The following is a 22,434-nucleotide window of genomic DNA, read 5'->3' as shown; positions in this document are numbered from 1 at the left end:
TAACGTAGATTAAAGCATTTCTTTTTTTTTTAGTTGATATATAATCAACATATAACATTATGTATGGATTAAAACATTTTTTAAAACTAATCTCATATAAAGAGCAACAGGACTGTTCTAATAGTTTCAAAAGCTTCATAAAATTATTTTGTTATTTTTCCAGACTGAAATTAGTCTGATAGGAGATGAAGGAAAGAAGCTAACACTGATCGATTACTTACTATGTGCGAGGTCACCACTGTGTATTTTGAAGTTGTGGTATCTCCATTAAGCCTTATAACAGTCCTGCAAAGTATTATCAACCTATTTTTGGGGGGTAATGAAATGGAGATTCAGAGAGGGCAGGGAACATTCCCAAGATTAGACAGCCATCACATTGAAGAGCTGTACTTAGAACTCAGGTCTAGAATAATTTCTAGCCTATCTCCTTTGACTGATTGTTCTTGACACAGCGTAAAGTGTTTGTGGCTCCCTTCACTGTTTTGTATGGCAAGGCCAGCCCGGGGCTTTCCTGAAGATGTGTAAATGAAATAAGAAAGGACACTCAACTCTTGCTCTCTCCTTTGCAGACCAACCACGGCCGATCGGTATCAACATCCCTTCCGATCTCTACAAATACTAGGAATCCCCACACTTTCTGTGCACCAGTCACTATATATGCCAAAGTCTCACTCTGAACGTGAAGTGCCCTTAAAAAGATATACAATCTAGAGATTACCTTCTTTTTTTTTTTAAGAGTTTATTTATTTATCTGACAGGCAGAGATCACAAGTAGGCAGAGAGGTAGGCAGAGAGAGAGGAAGGGAAGCAGGTTCCCGGCTGAGCAGAGAGCCCAACGTGGGGCTCAATCCCAGGACCCTGGGATCATGACCTGAGCCAAAGGCAGAGGCTCCAACCCACTGAGCCACCCAGGTGCCCCTAGAGATTACCTTCTTAATGACACATTCTCCAGTATACAAAAGTGAGCAAATAGACTTTTTCCAAAATCACTTTAACATGAAGGAGGATGCTGGAAACCACATGGGGGCAGCTTCCCTTCTGTGCACTTTCAACCTGAGCCCCACACCTGACTTGGCATCAGAAGAGTCATGTGATACATTGCAAAGAGCACAGGCTGTAGCTGGACAGAGATAAATTCAACTTCCATTCTGCCCCTTCTGTGAGCCACTGTTGCCTCAGCTGTGGAATGAAGATAATAACTAGAAGGTTGCCATAAAGACTAATCAAAATAATTTATATAAAGCACCTGGCAAATAGTAGGTATTCAATAAATATTATTTTTCCATCTCCACTGACAGAGACACTCTCGATAGAGGATATTTATTCTCAATGTGCATATAATAAGAACGCACAAAGAATACAGACAAATTAGAATTCAGACCAAATCTGACTAAAATATAAATAATGACTATTGCTATAATAGATGAAGGGATCCCAAAACACACACAAATAGGATAAAAGTATCCTTTTAGCAATTAGCAAGAACCACAAAGGTAGAAAATTCTCAGTTTGATAGATACCAGAGCAAAATGGTCACTCCAACTTCTTGCTTTCATGTCCAATTATTTACTTTCATAGATTCACCGTGTAGATGCATGGTTTACAGACACAACATAGGTAAGAGACAAAGAAAAGTATTAAAAACAGTAACTAGTCCCGTTATCCACTCTTTTGCAATTTTTCCTAATTTTTTGTGATCTTTGGCACCAAAAGCATCTATCAAAGATGGAAGCCCTGCCGAGACAAAAGGACAATTGTTTGCTGTGTTAACCTCAGAGAGCGATTGCAGCACGGTAACATCTGTAATAAAAAGACGGCTGCCTGTTTTTTCACCAATGTCAAATCATCATAAAATACTGAGGAGAAGGGAAGAATCAAATCTTGCGGTCCTGGAAATCTGATATGAGGTCTATAACCAACCCTGTGCCCGACAGGTAGCTTTTACAAGAGGACAAACACACTGTAAGGGAATGAATCAAAGCAAAGGATTAGATAATTGAGGAGGTGACAACACATCAGATAGCGGGTGGCAGAGTGAGGTATGGAACAGGAGTTGCCTGCCCAGTAGCACACAGGAAGAGTTACGACATTTATGCATTTTCATTTCTACAGGTGGGAACCTCAAATCATTCCATGGGCTAGCCTCTGAGTATCTCTAATCCAAGCCTGCCAAGGCTCCGGTGATATACTCCTGTATCGTCAGAGATGGACCCAACATATTTTCAACAATATATCTTGGGTCCTAACAAGACACATCTTAAGTCTAAATAACCTGTAAATTCAGACCTTATATTCTATGTTTAAGAAATATGCCCTTACAGGTTCTATTGTACGTGGCCGTAGATCCAGGAAATATTATTTATTTAACCCCTTACTCTGTGCCAGTCTTGCCCAAGACCATTCTCCTGGAGTTTTCCATTTGATTCCCACAGCCATACTGTGTTGCACATGCTGCTGTCTCCTGTTCATAGGCGACAAGATAAGAATCAGGGAAGTTAAGTGACTTCCCAAAACGGCATGTATCAGAAGAATGTTTTTCTCCCCTAATCCGGTAGGTCCGATGGCAGCTGCAGCGCGGAAGGATAACAGGGCTGCAACGGGCTTGCCTTCTGCCCTAGCTCGGGGCCCAGGGCCCTGGGTGCTTTCTGTCTCCTCCCAGGACTCTGATTTAGGATCTCAGATCCAGAAGATCTCAGTCAAGCCTGTTAGCTTTAGACCACGTTTTTTTCCACCTTACTTCAGACAGTGGATTTGTCTTTTGTTAAAACAATAGAAACTGTGGTTCTTTTCCTACTCGTATTCATTTGCAACATTTTACAATTCTCAAGATTTTATTTTCTTGGTCTGTAGTGAATGAAGTAATAGCATATGGCTAAAAGGCCTAAGGATAAGCCAGCACCCCCAAGAAAGGACAATTAGCCCTCAAAATTGCTTCTGACCCCTCCTAACAGATCTCCATTCCAATTTTAAATCATTCCCTTGACCTTAAAGAAGATGCTCTGTGGGAGTGAGACACCTAAAACCACTGTTCTTCATAACTCAGGCAAGTTATGAATTTAAAGTTTCCCACAAAATAGCCATAAGTCAGATCCAGAGACAGTTTAAGAAAGCTACAGGGAACGTGTTGCTCCCTCATCTCAAAGACTTTAGATGTTGATCTAAAAAGATGAGATCTCATCTCAAAGAATTTAGATGTTGAAAATCTAGGGTCTTGAACTTCTAGGAATTTCTAAAATTAGCCAGCTATCTCAAAAAATCTGCATTACAACCTTAAAAGACATCAAGGAAGGGTCAGGCATGGAGGACCCTCCCTCTGTGTGATCTTGATACAGACTTAATCTTGAAGACAAAATGGTCCAAACTTTTGATGGGATTCAGTGTAGGAAGTCCTATTGAAGGGGAAGCAAATGCTGAAGTGAGTGAGATAAAGTCAGCGTCTAACTTAGCTTCAACTGCCAATGACTCAGACTAAGACTGGGTACTCATTGCTTTGTGGGTGTTGTGGTGTGTCACCTGAAAAACAGAGGACCCTGGACTAAGGTATTTACAAACCTCACTTTACGATTTGATTTCAGAATAAACATAAGTACATTTACGCCCCTTGGCTTCACAATGGCATTATCTAATACTAAGTTCTCAACTCATTCCATTCTGAAAGCCAGTTAGAAACTGCTTGGAGTTAGGATAATTCCACCAAGGTCTTTAGGATAATGTGGATCATACTTCTGTTAGGAAAACATTCCTTGCAGGAGAATAAATTACAAAATTTTATTTAACAACCAGAGCATGACTGGAATTGCAAGGTTCCTTTGGGAGGAAGAAAGGGCACTATAATAATAATTTGGTATCGATAATACTTTTCTACCATGTACTAGATGTCAGGGGATGATAATATTGTATAGACATGCAGTGTGCTAAGAAATTGGCAGACTTTAAAGCCAATCAATGAGTGACTCATTCTGTACTGTTTTCCCAGGAACTGGAAAATACTTACCATAGTAAGATCTTGGCACATATTTCATAAATGAATAAGTAAATGAACAAATGAATGAATCTCTTTCAACCTCTTAATTTGATAGAGAAGGCATTTGTCCCGGACTACTATCAAACAAAAACTGAAACTCAGAATCTCTAGATTTTTCTCCTACGTCACATTCTGACTTTCTCTATTTTTAGCCTGTTTTGTTTTTAATATTTAGAAAATTTAAGTCTGTATGGAGCAAGGTAAGTCAACGGAGGTACTGACTTACCTTGAAATGCCACAGTATGGCAACTTTCCAAGTGTGCCTGATTATAGAAATCACCTGGTGTATTTATTTAAAATGAAAGTTCCCAGGGCTCCTCCTGCATATTCTGTTTCTGTATCTAGCACTAGGTAAATACAGGAAAAATCGACTGAGCCAGTTCAGTGGAGAGAGAAGACATCTCCCCTTGCTATCCAGAAGCACACCCTGTTTAAACCAAAGGGGAGAAGGGAAGGAAAGTCACTGAAGAACGCCGTTGGCATGCAGGAATGCCTGATGTTTTGTTTATTGCTGGTGAAGCAGAGCACAATGATGAGAGCAATGCGGGAGGTGATTTGGAGGGCAAGAAAACACCTGGGGGAGACAGAACTCACCTTTGATTCATTAATTAAATTTGTGGAAAAGCAGCTGCCCAAGAGGTCTTGCAACTGCATATGCCTCATTCCATCTTTTTATGAGAAAGAAACAAATGACCTGAAGGCAGACTGAAGGTAGGGTGTTCTTTTTCCAGAAACTATGTTTAAGCGCCCCTGCTAGGCTCAGTACTTAGCCATGTCTGTGTTCCATGTGCCCACTCACATGGACATTTTCACCATAGCAACCATCGATTGGAAAAGCTTAAAATATATTTGCTTGCTGAATAAATGGAGGAGAGTTTCCTATTATATGAAAGTTTATCTGGACAGTCCTTTTTCTGGAATCCACATCACTTTCTTTCAGGAGTGGTTGAACTATAAACTACATTCTTATGGTTATTAAAAGAGAAGATGACAGAAGAGTCAATGACAAAATTATAAATTGTAAATAAAGATTTCACAGCAAATGCCATAATATATATATATATAATGAGAAAAAGTAGACTTAGACATTATGATTGCAGTCTAGTTGCTGTATCAGTGAAGAAGGAATCATGTGTAGGTGAAACCATGTCTTTTTTGCAGTTTTCACAAAGTACCCTAACATAATCTGGACAGATTTCATGAACACTGTACATACTGGCTGGAATGCAAGTTTCACAGCCAAGTCAATGTCTGCTTCACCTACTGTATCCCCCGAGCCTAGCACAGAGCCCGGCAATAAAAAAGAGCAGCCAATAAATACTGGATGGATGGATGGATGCACAGAGCCAGCCAATAAATACTGGATGGATGAATGGATGGTCGGTCTCAGATATTTGAGGGGTAGACAGAGACATACTTGCAAAATATTCTGACCTCTTTTCATCTTCTATAGTCAGCCTGTTGTAAGTCTTTGAAACCATGGTGAGTTATGGAAAAAGGAACCTACAAGACAGAAATTGGCAATCCTCTTCATAAAATAGGCAAGAATTAATGTTGGTGGAAGACCAGTATATTAATTCCTAAGGGCTGCCTAGCAAAGTGTCACAAAATGAGTGTTTAAAACAACATAGATTTATTGTTGCAAAGTTCTGGAAACTGTAAGTCTGAGATCAAGCTATCAGTTCCTTCTGAGGACAGTGAAGAAGATTCTGTTCCATGTGCCTCTCTCCTCTTCTGGTGGTTTGTTGGCAATCATCAGCATTCCTTAGCTTGTAGATGTGTTACCCTAATCTCTACCTTAATGTATATATGGCATTCTCCCTGTGTGTGTGTGTGTGTGTGTGTGTGTGTGTGTGTGTGTCTGCATCTCTGTATCTGTGTGTTTCCACGTTTTTGCTTTTTATAAGGGCTCTAATCATATTGGGTTAGAGCCTACTTGAAGGACCTCATTTTAGCTTTATACCTGTAAAGACCCTATCTGAGATGGGGGAGGCAGTTAGGACTTCAACATGAATTTGGTGGGATGGGGTTGGGGGGTGGGGTGAGGGAAATGGACATAATTCAACCTGTAACAACTAGTTAGAAAAATAAGTGCCACCACCTAGAACACATATTATCTGCAACAAAATAAAACTAAATTAGTATTTAACCTTCTCTGGGAAGGAAGGAAGATATCCCAGTAACAAAGATGGTAAGCAAAAAATTACTACAAATTATCCCTCCTTACTTAACGTTTTCTGAAACATCATCAATAATCTTTTAATTTAATAGCTCTCTACTGGTTTAGTGAGTATATTCACTCACTGTTTAAATACCCAGTTCTAGTGTAAAAATGTTTCCAAGATCCTCAATAGATTTACTCCCAACATCAGTTCGTATCATTTTCTTTTATGTTTAATGGTTAAATTCCTCCAATGCAGTGTTTTTAAAGAAGTTAGCCTCAATGGCTGAAAAATAAATATCATGTATAATATTGCATATATTTTGAAAAGATGTCAATCTAAAAAAAAAAACCTTAAAGTTCTGACCTTTGAAAAGATAATGTCCTCATTATCTAACTAACCCAAATAGCTCATTTCTTTACAATGATGAATCATTGAGAGTATAATATTTGTAGAAATGATTTAGGGGTGCATGGGTGGCTCAGTCAGTTGGGCATCTGGTTTTTGATTTCAGCTCACATTCACAGGGTCATGGCATTGAGGCCTGTGTTGGGCTCCGGGCTGGGCATAGAGCCTGCATGAGACTCTCTCTCTCTCCTTCTATCCCTCCGCCCCACACTCACTCATGCTCTATCTGTCTCTCTCTAAAAATAATAAATAATAATTATAATTTTTAAAGAAATTATTTAGCTGGATATATACAAATGATAAAGCACAGCTCATTTTGTGTGAGAACAAGTACCTTTCTGGTAAAGGAAAAGGATATTAAAGGAATATCCAACAAAAATTTTAGAAGCTTTTAGATATGTTGTATAAGTTACATCCATTGGGAGTCTGATAAACATCAAGAGGAAAAGATCAAATTCACTGTTATAGTAACAATCATAGAATTTGGCATTTTTGCTCTCTGAAAGAGGCATCAAATATATCCTCTGAGTACACTAGACTCAAAGAAAAAGAAAATGAAGAGAGCTAAATGTTAAGTCCTGCATTCAGAAAGTTCAGGGAAAATATAGTTATGATCAAATAGACATGGATTCTGACTGGGAAAATAAAGGAAGAGTGAAGAAACTCCAAAAAATAAAATTTATTTCACTGCCCAACAGTAAGGATTGATCCTGAAGAAGGAGGAAAAATGTTTTAATCAACAAGCCTTTGATATGCAATCAAGGACCCATGTGTATTTGAACTAACAATAGTGTTCTACCAATGATCAGATAAGGGAACGTACTAACAACAGTATATGTCCTAAATATCAGCAGTATTCAACTGGAAATATAACTCATAATTGTATCAGGATACATGAAATATCAAGGAATTAATTAAGCACAAAGTATATAGATCTATATGTAGGAAAATAAAAAATGTGTTTGAGCAAAGAAAACAAAGAAGGGGTGCCAGTTATGAAGATGATTTAATACTGCATAAATGTCTATTCTTTCTTCATCTATAAAGTCAAGATTTTTCCATTGAAAACTCCAATAGAGTTTTTTGCCTAAGTGAATCTAAAGTTCATCTGGAAGAATAATGTGTCCATTTAACCAAGAACATTTTTAGAAAGAAAACTGCATGGGAATTTGCCCTGGCAGATATTAAATGTATTTTTGTAAAGCTACTGTAAAGCCAAGATAATTACACGAATTCAATGGACCACAATCACACACTATGACACAAGTTGCTAGATGGCTGGCAACAAAAAGCTTCCATAAACTTCGACTGCAGTTTCAAAAGAGTAAGGGGAATGTTGACAAAAGTCGAGTTTAGCTCAAGAAAGAGATGCTATAAACTGGACTGCTTCAGGGGTAGAAATTTGTCCTGGGGGTGGATTTCTGATGTTCCTTCCTGCTTGAAGATTCTACGAAAATGCAGTAGAATGGATGCAGATGACTGGGACTCCAAGTCTTTTTAGGTTGTTTTTATCAGAGCCCTTGTGTTTCATCAGAGAGCTTTAGGAGTAGCTGTGGTGGGTAACTGGAAGGAAAAATGGGTGCATTCAAGTTTGCAGATCCGAACGATCACTTGGAATGATCAGTAGGAAAGAAGGCCAACCTGATCATTATTATAATAGTCCAAGCAAGAGGGTTGATGAAGCAGAGTAGCAATGGAGGTGGGCAGGGAATTATTTCAGAATTATTTCACAAGTACAATTATCTTGGTGATCAGTGGCATATCAGATTACATATGAATGAGAGTCCAAGATCATTCACAGGTATTTAGTCTTAAGCAACTAGGTAATAAGGAGTAAAGGAGGGTGGGTTTCGAGAGGAAGACCATTCAGTTGGTAGGGCTTTATTTTTAGGAAAGAATCAGCATTTTTATATATTTTGTATATTTGAAACATTTATTTTACACATTGGGGTCCATCATAATTATATTTATAAAATGATTCTGTTGCTTTAAGAACAGCTTGGAAACTTCTGGATTTGAATGAGAATATTTACATAGTTATGCCAATTCTCATTTTTAAAAGGGAAGACTGAGCTTATAAAGGTATGTGATTTTTTTCATCCTCATACCGAATCAGTGTCAAATATGATCACTTTCACTCTAAGTCTTGTGATCCCAGCATGTGCTGAGGTAACCAGAACACATGTGGTACAGAACATCATGCACATTGAACTGCTGACCTCGTAAGAACCTTAAAATTGTCCTACTTCAGCCCTTTGACTGAACAAGAATCTGAGTCCTGGACATTTCTGTCCCAGCAGGCACAGTGACTGGAGTAACAGAACTGAGATTAGAATCCAACAGAGTAAATTCTAATGGAGGATATGGCCCACTGCCTCATTCTGCCTCACCATTGCATGCAGTCAAATACAGGCAGTAGAATTGTTAGCATTTGTTGACACTCTGAAAATAAATTGCATTTACTATTAACAAAATAGACTAAATGTATTATCCTATTCACAACTTCATGAGTTAAGAAGAAGATTCCTGGAGCTCCGGGGTGGCTCAGTTGGTTAAGCCTTGATTTCAGCTCAGGTCATGATCTCACAGTTGGGAAATGGAGCCTTCACTCCCAGTGCAGAGTGGAGCCTGCTTAAGATTCTCTCTCTCCCTCTCCCCCAGCTTCTCCCCACCAGCTCATTCTTGTCTCTCCTTCTCAAAAAAAAAAAAAAAAAAAAAAAGGTAAAATTCCCACTGTACAGATGAGGAAACTAAAGCTTATGGAAAAAAGTAATTTGCTCAAAGCTGCATAGTTAGTAAGTATTAAACTTGAACTCAGATCTCAGAACTACAAGCTCTTTTTCCCAAACGCCCCCATTTATAAGAAACATGAAATTACTCTTGGAGGAACTAATGCAAATTTCATATAGGTCTGTGTAAGAGATGATGAAAAATAAACAAATATAGAAGGTTTGTATATCCTATTAAACTCAGGATCTTAAAAACTGCTGACCTAATATATTTACCTTGACATCATAGATTACTTTTAATACTACCCTTGCCCTGATATATTTGACCTCTATTCATAGAAAATGAAAGGCAGCTGTAAGGATTGATTTTTAGATCTCTTTATTCAAAGTAAAAGATGAGCCAAAATCAAATTTCAGTATGTCTAATATTTATGCTTGCAAAGACAGTCTAGCAAGTGTCAAGATTGGGTGTATATTAGCATTATGGAAGATCAGCAGGTATAGGGTGAAAAAGCCATCATCAATAAGAAAGTCCCATAAAACAATAAACACAGCTTCAGGGTATTGTTTTAAAAATATACACAGCCCCTCATCTAGACCCATTTCGTTATTTTTTAACAGTATTCATTAGGTCCATCTCTCTAAAATGTACAAAACTAAGAATTTCTAAATAAAATTATAAATAATAATAAAATTTTTGAAGTAAAATAATTATAAAATAAAAAGAGACACACAAAGAAACAGACTCTTAAATATAGAAAATAAACTCGTGATTGCCTGAAGGGAGGCAAGTGGGGAGATGAGCGAATAAATAAATAAATAATACTTGGGGGTAGGGGGAAAGAAGAAGAAACTTAATAATTTTCGATGCCAGATTCCAGAGAACTTTCTTCTTATTCACAAATTGAAGTTACTGGCCAATGCAGTAGAATGGATGAAAACCCATAGTCCTGGATTCCTATTCCAGGAAACATGGCAGAGTGATAAGAACAAAGGCTTCACTATCATCAAGGGTTCTAATCCTGATTCTACCACTCGCTAAGTAGGTGACAGTGACCCCGTCACCCAACTTCATGACAGTTCTCTCATCTGTTAAATGAGGGTAATAGTAAGTGCACATACCTCATAGAGTTATCATCAAGATTAAGTTAATATTATAAAGCACATAAAACCATGTCTGGCACAAAGGAAATATTGGATAACTTTTTGTCAGTGAAACAAACTGTGTGAATTTGGACATGATACTTCACTTGTCTGGGCCTTTACTACCTTCCCTATAACAGGAAGCGGTTGCACAACCTCTAAACTCCACTTTAAAGTTTGATGACTCAAATGCTTAAAACTACAGAATACCTACCTTTAAATCTGTTGGCAAGGTTTGATTCCTGCATAGGTGGATTTTGAGTCCTTCTTTTCCGAGACAGTTTGAACAGGAAACTGCATAATACAAGAAGAGAGGCAGAAAAGGGGGAAAACGAACAAAAAAACAAACAAAAAATAAGAACAGGTTCCTTGGGAATTAGATCCCAGGAAACTGCTAGTGGAATTGTAGTACTTCAGAGTTTGAACTTGGGAAATAGTTGGACCTCGGTCAGATCCCAGCTTCTCCCTTACCATTATGCTCCTGATGACGTCATTTGCATCTCTGAGCCTCACAATCCCCATCTCTATATGGTTTAATAGCAGTCTCCCCTTTACAAGTAGTCGACAATGAGACTGCGCATGTAAAACACAGGTCTGGCATGAAGCAAAAATGTACTAAGCAGAGTTCTCGGGGCGATGGGGTTAATGATGAGCACGATGTCCTTGAGGAATTTCAGCGATGATGATGATATAACTCCTATCAACTCACAAAATTATTAAAAACTACAAATATTATATTAAGTGCATGGTGTGACCTACGACCCAGCAATCGCACTACTGTGTATTTATCCTAAAGATACAAATGTAGTGATCCGAAAGGGCACGTGCACCGGAATATTTCTAGCAACAATGTCCACAATAGCCGAACTATGGAAAGAACCTAGATGTCCATTAACAGATGAATGGATTAAGAAGAGGTGGTTTATATACACAATGGAATACTATGCAGCCATCAAAAAATCCAATCTTGCCATTTGCAACAACGTGGATGGAACTAGAGGGTATTATGCTAAATGAAATAAGTCAATCAGAGAAAGACAATTATCGTATGATCTCCCTGATATGAGGAGTTTGAGAGGCAGGACAGGGGGTCATGGGAGGAAGGAATGGGAGAAATGAAACAAGATGGGACTGGGGAGGGAGAAAAACCACAAAAGACTCTTGCTCTCAGGAAACAAACTGAAGGTTGCTGGGAGCTGTTGGGGGAAGGATGGGGTGGCTGGGTTATGGATTAATGATTCATGGACCTGTACCCCTGAAGAAAATAATACATTATATGTTAATTAAAAAATAATAAAATAAAATATGATAAAAGCTCACTCTTTTCCTGGGTGTAGGCATTAAAAACAAAAATGCATGGTGTGAGACTTAGCTCTACTTCATTCCTTCTTTCAGTGGTCAGGTGTACCATATTTAATTTATGAAAAAATATGAAAGTAAAAAACTTATCCATCAAATTTATCTCTTTCATTTAAAAATGTTTTATTAAAATATCCACACCTTTTAAGTTTTCACATGGAATTTTTTTTAAATAACTAATAAAACATTAGATAATTTAGTTCTGAGTTTGAGAGAAGCAGCACATTATTAATAACTCAGGGGTGGACAGCCATGGAGTGGCTCCACAATGGGAACCTGGTGCAAGTCACCCTGTCCTTCAGATGTGAAGATGTTTCCATGGTGTCATTATCCGTGTGATTGGTAAGCCTTAGTAAACAGAATTCCTAACAATTTTGGAGGCTGAATAGATTTCAGTAGATCAAATTGAATTTTAAATTCTTCGCATAAAATTCCTTTGGAGGAAAAAAAGATGCTAAGCATGAATTTTACATTTTCCTTTTTAAACGTTATGAAATTTCTAATATTTTCTATTTGTAGTTTACTGCACTGTTGTTTCAGTAAAATGGTAAGTGTTATTGCAAAATTACCTAATGCACAAAAGAAGATAAAAATCATCCAAAAACCTGCCACTCAGAAATAATCTTTGTTAATACCTTGGAAAATATCATGTTAGACCTCTCTCCAAACCTATATACACACATGAATTATGTACATATGGTGTTACATTAATTACATCATGCCAAATGGCATTCCTTAATGTGTTTTACCCTCAACAATATGCTGTGGTCATCCTTTTTATCTCTGTAAATGTGGATCTATATCATCATTTTCATTGCCATATTGTATTCACTAATACATATTAGCAAATTTTACCTTGTCTGTCAATGTGAACACTTGCAACATTGTCATATCATTATTTTGTGGAACGTGGGTATCTTCTCCCACTGGCAATATTTCTAGACAATGAAAAAAACATTTTTTAAGAAATAAAAAAATTTCTAAAAAATAAGATGCCCATTTGTCAGCAATTGAAACATTTAACATATTGTATTTTAATATATATTTTCAATGTCTTTATTTTCCAAAAACACAGATAAGGAAATATGTAGGTCTTATAAGAAAACAATAAAATTCCACTGAAACAAAGACAACATTTGAATCAATAGAAAGATAAACCTCACCTTATCAATGTCTTTATTTTCCAAAAACACAGATAAGGAAATATGTAGGTCTTATAAGAAAACAATAAAATTCCACTGAAACAAAGACAACATTTGAATCAATAGAAAGATAAACCTCACCTTAGATATAAAGATTTAATGTTGTAATAAAGGCAGTTCTACCTAAATGAATTTGTATGTTTAGTGGAATCCCATTTAAGATCCTAGAGGATTTTTTTAAGGTTTCTAAATGCTTTCTAATTAATAAGTGTGCAAGACTATTAAGAATAATCAGGAGAATTCTAGAAAGATATAGGAGGACACTGGGAGGAAGAGAAGAACAAGGAGGAGGAGAATGATGGTGCATTTCAAGATATTGAAATGTATTATATAACTATTGAAATTAAAACAACATGGTACTAACAGAGAAGTACGTGATGAGATCAATGAAACAGAATGCATATTCCGGGAAGTACATAAGTGATTTCTCATCTGATAAGGTATCATTTTAAATCAAATCTGAACTATTCAATAAATAACACTAGGACAAATTGTCATTGTTTGTAAAATATATATATATAATATATATAATATATAATATATAAATATATGCTCGATAATGACCTCAGTCCTTGCACTATAACAAATTCCAGATGAATCAAATATTTGAATTTCTAGACAAAGCCTAATAAACTTTTAGAAAAAACCATGATGAGCTGTAATCCAATTTTAAAATAGAAGTCTTTTAAACATGTCACAACAAATGGAAATCATAAGGGCAATGAAAGTATCTGTTTGACCATGTAAAATTTATATTCTCTGTAGGATTTTTTTAACATGCCTGATGTTGAAAGTCAAACCACAAACTGGTACCATTTTTATAGCTTTTTTTTTTTCATTTGAAAGAAGGCTTTTAACTTAATACCATTGCCTAAAAATGTTGTTTAATAGTGTCTCAGCTATCTCAATAAGGACGGATCCTTGACCCCACAATAACTGTATAACTAATACTTTTTAAAAATCTGCTCTGTTTTCTTAGTTCTTGCAAATAAGCATCCACCTGTGGCCTACAGATAATGAATTCTGTTTTAACAAGTATATAGCAATGTAAACCTACTCAATCACAAGATGTCCAGGTATAGTCTTACTTCATCATGCCGGTAAATTGCACATTTATTCTTGACATCTTAAGAAGGTATTTCTTCAGTGACTGAAGAAGTACTGGGAAAAGATTTCTTTTCTCCTACCTGAGATAAGCTTCCTTAAATAAGTACAAGAGTCCCCGTGGCAGTTATCACTAACTGATATATAATTTCAACGCAAAACACTTTGTGAATTACCTCTATTATAATGTAGGATGCACAACAGAGTTATCATATTTTAGCCTAAAATAATTTCTTTGTATATTTTCCCCCTATTGATGCCAGAAAGACAGTAGGGTAAGAACGTAGACAGATGAATATTCTCTATATTTTGAGGACTAAATGAATTATCATTTAAAACAGTCTTAGCACCCTATTTAAGCATCCAATAAATGTGAGTTGTTATCATTATGATAATATCACTATTATGTTTCTTATTTCATCCAAATAAGGCAGGCAGACCTTAGAGGCAAAAGACCATTATCTATGTGTTCCCTTAAAAATGCAGTATATATGTATCTACCTGCTCTCAGAACCCAAGTGAGGAAACACATAATGGTTTCGAGCTATAGGCTTCAGGCGATGATTAATGGCGTCCCACTAGAAATACCATGGCACTCTCCTGGGGAATCAGGAGTGGAAGCAGGACGCGAGTGGGTCACTGGTCTTCTTACTAAAGTGTATTAGAATGGTTTTTCTCACACAAGGTACATTACTAGGCATGAAAGAGGGAGAACACAAAAGAGAGAAGAGACACTCGAGTTGCAAAGACATCATGGCAGCATCACCGAGACCACCCAGGAGCAGAGAGATCCAGCAAATAAGACCTTTACAACAACTTGTAAAAAGTGCAATTTTAAAGGGAACTTCCAGCAAATGGAGCAGGGATTGGTGAGCTGGGATGGATGGTATAAGGCAAGAACCATGTTGGGCTGTGAAGAAACTCCAGGCTAGACCAGAGCAGAGGCTCTTCCCCTCGCCTTGCCAGCTACGGGTCAAAGGTCCTTCCTATCTGTTCTTTGTAGTAGACGGACTAGAAATTGATATCAGAACCCACTGTATTTCCTATAGTGTCTATTGTACATTCAGTAAAAACACATGTGTAATGTTTCAGAATGTGGTTTTGGCCAGTCTCAACAAATCCTATGATCTTTATCAAAATTTCCTGAATTAAAAGATAAATAAAGATCAAGATTCTGTTAACCTAGGGCACCTGGGTGGCTCAGTGGGTTAAGCCTCTGGTTCGGCTCATGATCCCGGGGTCCTGGGATCGAGTCCCGCATGGGGCTCTCTGCTCAGCAGGGAGCCTGCTTCCCCCTCTCTCTGCCTGCTTCTCTGCCTACTTGTGATCTCTCTCTCTCTGTCAAATAAATAAATAAAATCTTTAAAAAAAAATAATCTGTTAACCTAAATGGAAAAAAGCAAGAATAAGGACATATTTCCAAATAGTATGTTAACAAACCTACTGCAACCTGTGTGCCCTACACATCGGATAAGGATGTGTTTAAAGCATAAGACACCTAAAAATTCCTGATGCTTTGGGTCATACATTTGCTTCCAACTTGTCTTCTATACCATAGAAAAAGGACGTTTCCAGCCACAGTATTTCATCAGTACCTAATTAAGAGCATCAACACGACAAGCAATGCATGTTCTGGCCCCAGTGTTTGTACCTGGATATGGGTAAACAGTTTCTAGTGAGTCTTGGCTCTCTGACAGCTCTCAGCTGTCATTGGCACTACAGAACCCAGGGAAGGTGCTGACACTCCTTGGCAAGTGTACACTAGTAAACATTCAAAACAGTTGGAGAAATCCAATCGCACCAACTAAACTACCAAAGAAAAAACATGGAGTCTGGTATGGCAACATACTTGCATGAATATGCTTCATGTTGAGCCGGAGTTATTATTCCAGTCATTCGAAAGAGTACATCAACTCCTTCCACACTTACCTGGGGTACCAGCTATTCCAAGGGTTATCTTCAGGAATATCGTTCACCCAGGGGGAGTTGGTACAACTGCCAAGAGCCAAGGATGCAACTGATGCAAGTAAAATCCTTGATAAACTGCAATTACCAAATTGACTTGCCTCTGGGGAGCAGCCTGCCTTATGCCAAGCCACTAAGGGAGTTATATCACTGTGTATCCAGAAATATCTGGAATTATTCATCTTTTCTATCAGTAGGCAACTCTCTTGAAAAGGACAACTGGATGAGTGAACTTCTTGTACTTTGTTACTCACTAATCAATTATATGACCTTAGACTCACCACTGAACCCTTCTGGTCCCGCTTTTTGTCACCTATAAAATGAGGGGATTAGCCCTAGTGCTTTCTATGAGCTCTTCAGTTCTAAAATGGTATGATTTGGTGCTGCGTATTTATATAACATATTCCTTTCACAGATTTCAAAATCTCTCAAGAGGCTCTCATTAGTATGCTCAATATTGCTGTGAGGCAGGCAGGTGGCAAGGTTTATTATCCCCATTTTTTTTAAAAAAGGAGACAATGAGACACTTTGCTGACACAGCACTCTTGACCAAGTAAAGACGAGAAGTTAGGTGTCCTGGTACTAATCAAGAACTCTGTTAAAACACTTTGCTATTAAACTAAACGGAAGGTCTCTGATGAATAAAATATCCTGTGCTCATGGGGGGGAAATGTTTGATCATCTTGCAGAGATGTAATTGTTTAAAACAATGATTTCCAAATTGTGGCCCATATCATATTCCAGGTGATTTCTCTCAGTTCTTAACATTTCCCCATGCATAGTTTCTCTTTTCTGATACGGATATTAAAATATGTATCTGTTAAAGTAAGAGAGTATTAAAGAATGTACATAGAAGAAGTAAGAGGATAGCGTGAGGTAGAAATAAGTAAATTTGCAACAGAAAATTTTCAGAGAATAAACTGTATAATCTATATGAACATATAGAAATTATAGCTAAAGTTTGATTAGAAATGAGATTATCATCCAAGGAATAATTGAAATAACTTTCAATAATGGTATGTACTAATCAAGAAGTATAAAGGGCCGAAGGTTTTACCCCATTTGCGAGCTAACAAGTTAGCCCGCCATCCGGGCTGGCAGAAGACACAATACTCGTAGCTCAGAGAGAAAGGATGTTATTACTATCAGTAATAGCAGCAGCCAGATGATAACCATTATTTTTGCTTTGGTTTTCCCGGCCCTAGTTCCCACAGGGTGATGCACAGAGGACCAGGTGATATGTGCATGTGCCGTCGGTGGCAGAGGAGAGAAAAACCCTGAGCTTAGAAATCCCAAATGGCTTTGGGTAATGGACAGCAAGGACACCTGCTCTTTCCTCCTGAGGGAAAAAACTAGCTCTAGCTTCTAGGGCTGTTCACTGCATACACACACCTGGAAAGTCAGCTGGAGCAAAAACACTCAGTACCCCTCCTGCAAAAAGTACAGAGAGACAGAGAGACCCAGAGAGATCTCCCAACAACTGCATGTTCTAATTTCAGCTCTCTGTGTATCTGGTGTTCTGAGAATTCTTAAGCACTCACAGCAAATAATGTAATGATATTGAGGAAGACTAGGGTGTTTTCCCCCAGCCTGAACTCCTACTGGAGGTTCTTAGTTTTGTCTCCATCCTTGTAGTGCAACAAGTACAAGCAGAAAAATAATATATTTGGTTCATACTTCCCTGCCTTACCTTCACTCCTTTCCACTTCTAAAAGTGGGTTCATGCCCTCCCACAAGTGAGAAAATGTGGAAATGTATAAAATCCCACATGAACGTAAAGGTGGGATTCCAAAGTCCTGTCTTATTTCCAAAATTGGTCTTATATGCAAAATCCATAATTCCCCTTTCTTATCTCACAGTCACTTGACACTCCCTTTGCTTCTCTTGAGCTCTGAGCCTCAAGTCCTAGTTAAAAGTCTGCTATGGCCACGTGTTTAGAAAACAGAGAAATTCGCAAGGAGCCCAGCACCCAAGAAGCCACACATGCGAGAGTGAGCAAGTATGTGCTGATCAGATGGGAGCCATCCAATCCTGGAAGTGTGGCTCCCTAGCTCCCTAAGGCCTCCCTAGGAAGACCTAGAGGTCCTCTCAAGGACCTCTCCTTGGTTATTAGAGCTCTCTGTGTCTCAGTTTTCCATCTTTAAGATGAGGGTGATAATACCCACCTCTGAAGATTTCAAGCCCGGCCCAGAGGTGTTTGATCAGGGTTTGCTGATGAACCAAATTCCCTAGCTGATGTGGGGACCATCTCACTGAATTGCCAATGTTAACTGCATTATTGCTAAAATACTCACATTGAGGGAAATATGTAGATAACGAATAACACATTTTTTTCAGAGTCTCTGTATCATTTCTAGTTTGTTTTTATAGCCGGTTAGCAGGAGGGTAAAGAGATGTTAATCTATTTACACATTTAAAAAGAAAACTATTTCAGAATAATTAGATGTGTTAGATAGATCTCATTGATTAGTAAATGAGCATTTTCTGCTGTGCTCAAGATTGAACATCAAACTGCTGATTTTGTTTCTTAAAAAATTAGAGAATTATGATTGGTGACCTATGACCTTCCCCTCTGTACACAGAAAGTTTGGTTTTGTGTAAATAAATGTAAGTTGCTATTTTAAGTGGAAAGGTGAAGGTCTTAAAAATGGCACAATAAAGGATTTTCATTCCATACAAACCAATATAGAACAAGAAGAGGTAAATAAATGGCAATGACATTTTTAACATGACATTTTAGAATATTTAAGGGGACCACAAGAACAATACGTGCATCTTGTGTGCAACTGTCTTTGAAGTTCTAATCTCAGTTCATGCCACTAAATCATCAAGGAAGGTTATTTTTAACTTGTTATATAAAGGCTTTAGAAAAAAAAATCAAGGAGATCTCTTTGAGTATGAAACGTCAAACAGAAAGAGGTTTTTGTACATTCTTAGTGTACTAAGGTGATATATGTATGGATCAGAGAGAATTAATTTATCCCAAAATTTTCCAAAATAGCGTGAAAAGATTTACAGAACGGGAATGATGTATTTTCCTAAACATCGCCTTTGAGATACTTTGTAAGTGGGATATTTGTGTGTGGCTAAACCACAGTACAGATTTAACCAATGAACAAACTATCATCCCTGGAAACTAGATGTGAATCTGATTACAAGATCCCTCTGGGAAGAAGACCAGCATCTCAGTAGTTGCAGAAAAGAGCTATAACCCCGAGGAAGGAGACTTCCATCCCAGTGAAACCCCAATCCACTCACTCCCTGTGAAAAACAGTCTTGCCCCCCACACACACTCTCTTCTCCTTACTTTGCTCTTTTTCTTCCTGTCCCCTCTCTCAGGCACACAGGCAGGTCCCCACGATCTGAGCTTTCTTAATCAGTTCCATCTCTTTATCAAAAATTAAAATTTCATGGTATCTTTCCCCCCACCTAAAATACATGACAATATGTATACTAAGTAATGTTTTCTCACACCTACTGACTCTTGTCAAGTCATTGGGTAACATCTTGATGGTAGGCACTCCCTTAGTTTGGGTCAGCCTGAGAACCCTGCCTTCATTCTCTTCCTTCCAAGTGAGTGAACTTACTCTTTCAGTACACTGTCCGCCTTCCTTTAATCATGTCCTGAAATTTTTATTCTAAAAATGGGAAACATAAATGGTGCCATCTCTGCAGTTGGGGAGAAAACGGAAAGGTCCAAATTTCTCTCGCACTTTAATGTGGGTGAGCCATGATCTACTTTGTTAAAATTCTTGGATTGCTAATAAAAGTCATAATATACCAAATGGTGGTAATTTGGATGAAACAAGCATATCAATCATTGAAGAATGGGCTCATGGCTCTTTATCTGGGCAGAATCATTAAGTAGAATTTATGATATATAATGTATACTATTAAGCAGCTTCCATTAAACTTGCCTGCCAAACTCATTCTATATACAGGGACGTTTCTGAGAGCAAGATGTGTGCAAGAGCGCCACCTATAGGAAAACTTCCACATTTATTTTGGAACGCTAAAAAGCCAGAAAATTACTAGGTTTTGCAAGAGAGAACTTAGAAAATATGGAGGAAATGAGATGTTTTCATTTATAAGTCCAAACCACCTCAAAACTTAAATTGTGCAGAACTTATTCTAGTAAAAATACAGGTATTATAAGACATCACTTTTTCTTTCAAGAGAAAGCTCTGATTTTGCAGATATTTTAAAACACACAAATAGCTTTTCTTGTAATTTAAATAATAATTCAAACAAAACCATTACACTTTTTGCTCTTCTTTAAACGTTCTTCTATTTTGCTTTTCTGTTAACTGTACTTTAGGCTATCTGCCTTTTCGAAGCCTGAAAACAGTAGACGTTCAAAGTACAAATAAAGAAACTTCTTTTCTGATGTTTCATTTTTCAGAAAACATGTTGTCCAAATACCTTCCTTCAGCATAAATGGGAGATAAATGAAGAACTCGAAGGAAACTGGGGCTGGTATCGCTGCCGTGAAACGTCCTTTAGGAGTTGATAACCACAGAAATTTAGTCTTAAATACTTGTTCCTTTGACCTAGAAGCTAATTATGAGGGAGTTGAGCCAAAAAGTGAGACGAATAAAAAGAAATTTCATTGGTATTACAGAGATAGTTGCCAGAAACAGCTTACAAATCATGAATCTATGCAGAGATGAAAAGTTGAGTCTAAATTATTATTCGACTGGGTCCTTAAATCAATGAAGAGCAAAAAATGATTACAGTGGACCTTTAATTTTCAACTATAAAAAGTCAACATGGTGGCTTGTTCAACAGTGTTTTACTGCAGGCCGTTAAGAGCCTTTTGCTTTTTCATTTCCAAAAAGAGTAGGGTTTTGGTTTAAAATGTGTGTGTGTGTGTGTGTGTGTGTGTGTGTGTGTGTGTGTTACAGTCAGTCCCTGCTGCGGATCACAGAGGAAGCCGCTTGGCTGTCTGACCAAGTGTGGTTTAACAGCAAACAAACCAGGAGACGACGATGCCCTGAGGGACCCCCTCATTAACTCACACTTGGGCCCTCTCGCTTTTCTCGGGCCCATCGTTCATTTCGGTGAGGCCGGATTTTGAGCAGATTCAGCGCACTCGTCAAGCAAGGTGCCAAAGAGAGAGCCCTACAAACGGATGCCCTCTGCTTGCAGAGCCCGAGCGGCGGGGACAGCAGCCGCTCGCCCATGGTGCACCGCGCAGGTGCTTCATCTCGGCCCTGGGAGGCCCACTTCTCAGGATGAGAGGATAATTCACTCGCTATAGCCCATTCAATCTTCAGCCTCTCAGCTGACGCTGCCAACAGAAGTGCCAATTAATGCCAATTACAATGGTGACTTTTCTGATATGGGCACCTACTCCTATAGGCCATCAAACAGCCATCATATATTAATGACTGTCAGTCATTACCAATATGGGCGAAGTTTGAACTGGTGACCTAGAGGAGAACTGCTCTTTATCGTACTTCCAACTCCCTGAACCGTCCAATTCCCCTCCCCCTTTCTTGGCCAATGTTCTTAATTATGGTTTTGTACCTGAATAATGAATGTGCTGCATTTTGACAGTGACGATTGCTGAAGCCGTGACAGCAGAAGTGCAGCTCCTGCCTGCTATTTAGCGGTCCCTGTCACAGCCCTCAGGCCGCCGGGGTCCAGCGCAAACCTTCGGGGGGCACTACTATTGCCTTTGTCATGCAACCCAGTGTGGGTTTTTTATTTGTCTTTACGACTCCTCAGAAGTAAGGAGAGCATTCTTATGCAGATAAATGTGTCAGGGACCTCTATGCAGATGCTGCCATGAGGCCTTTCTTATCTGCTCATTATTTCATCTAGCCTTATGAGACACACACTCCCCATACAATTAATATGCTGCAGATTCATCTGGAAAGGCACTTCTTCTCGGTCTGGGAAAGGGAAAGCGAGTTCAACACAACAAACATTCTAAGTGAGAGAAAAGTGTCAAGTTCCTTTTGTGAAACACACATCATCGCAACACTTCTTTTCTTGAATATCATCTTAAGACACAATTTGGGGTTAAATCCCAGCTGGGGGTGCAAAGTCCCCTAATGGCCAGTCACTGTCTGCCATCTGCCCTGTGGAGTTATGTTTTCAGAGACCCTGAGACTCACACCACTTAACTCTCAGAATGCACGTCAGCCTGCAGAAGTCGGGAATATTTCCTTCAAGCTTGAATTATTCCTGGATTTTGGAAAAAAAGAAAAGAAAAAAAAACTTCAGGAACAAATTGTGACTAAACCCTTCGCTCTACCTTCCCAGGAGCTCGAATACAGACGCGGTATTTGCCTCACATTCCTCACCCATCAAAAGGACAAAAGAATAATTGA

General features: G+C 38.3%; 1 long non-coding RNA gene across 1 annotated transcript; it reads right to left on the bottom strand.

Annotated features, from left to right (window-relative positions):
- Positions 1-10,698: 10,698 nt before the first annotated feature.
- On the bottom strand, positions 10,699-21,243 carry LOC116574499. The gene is made up of 3 exons (XR_004279345.1): positions 21,115-21,243; positions 12,681-12,763; positions 10,699-10,760 (listed from the first exon to the last, which is right to left on the bottom strand). It is a non-coding gene; the product is annotated as an uncharacterized LOC116574499 (long non-coding RNA).
- Positions 21,244-22,434: the final 1,191 nt, after the last annotated feature.

Source organism: Mustela erminea, chromosome 15 (assembly GCF_009829155.1).
Source record: "Mustela erminea isolate mMusErm1 chromosome 15, mMusErm1.Pri, whole genome shotgun sequence".
NCBI classification, from domain to species: Eukaryota; Metazoa; Chordata; class Mammalia; order Carnivora; family Mustelidae; genus Mustela; species Mustela erminea.
This window is presented reverse-complemented; position numbering and strand designations above follow the sequence as displayed.